Source organism: Elephantulus edwardii, unplaced genomic scaffold (assembly GCF_000299155.1).
Source record: "Elephantulus edwardii isolate Elephantulus edwardi_28Jun2011 unplaced genomic scaffold, EleEdw1.0 scaffold00362, whole genome shotgun sequence".
NCBI lineage: Eukaryota > Metazoa > Chordata > Mammalia > Macroscelidea > Macroscelididae > Elephantulus > Elephantulus edwardii.
The window spans coordinates 1,005,192-1,006,126 of record NW_006400112.1 but is presented as its reverse complement, the minus strand read 5'-3'; positions in this window follow the sequence as shown (position 1 = coordinate 1,006,126).

Below are 935 nucleotides of genomic sequence, written 5' to 3'. Positions count from 1 at the left end.
GCTGTCAAAGACCCCTCCAAAATGCTAAATAACAATGATGTTCAGTTTAAAGACTAAAATGTGCATATTTTCAATTGCTCCCTATACTTCTAAAAGTTGGACAATGATTAAGATTACAGAAAAAGAATCAATGGCTAAATTGTTCTGGAAAATAGTACTGAATATTCCATGGACTGCCCCCCCCCAAAAAAAAGTACATGTCTGCCTTGGAAGATGAACAATCAGGGTGTTCCTTAAAGACAAGAATGGTGAAACTTGGTATTACATACAGTTGGGGGAAGATCCTCAAACCAAGTCAACACAGTGTAACAAAAGGCTTGAGAATACTGGAGATCATGAGTTTGAAGCAGGCAAGGGTTGCTATGAGTCATAGCTGACTTAATGACACCTAAAACCAACACATAAATGAAAGAACATTTTATAATTATGGGTTGTAAAACTTATTGTAGTGAAAATACTAATACCACCTATGGCAATCCACAGATATTATGTCCTAACATCAATCCCAAAAGCATTCTTTACAGAACTGGAAAAACTATTAAACAATTTGATACAGAAATGCAAGAAGTCCTGAACAGCCAAAACCAAATTAAAGATGAAGAAAGTAAGAGAACTGACAAAAACCCCTGAAAACCAAGACCAAAACCAAAACAACTCACCCCCCCCCCATTTAGCAATTGTAGTAAAAAACTTTGATATTGGACCAATTATTGATGTATAAATCACAGAATTGGGACATACAATTGAGAATCCAGAAAGAAATTTATCAATTACAAACAACTAATTGTACAGAATATGTTGCTACTATTTTTTTCACTTGCTTGACATCATTGGTCAGAATAATGCCAGGACTGACTTAAACAGAGCATCAAATGCACATATGTAAGTTCAATTTGAAACTGAAGAAAATGAAAACAAGTCCACAAAAGTAAAAA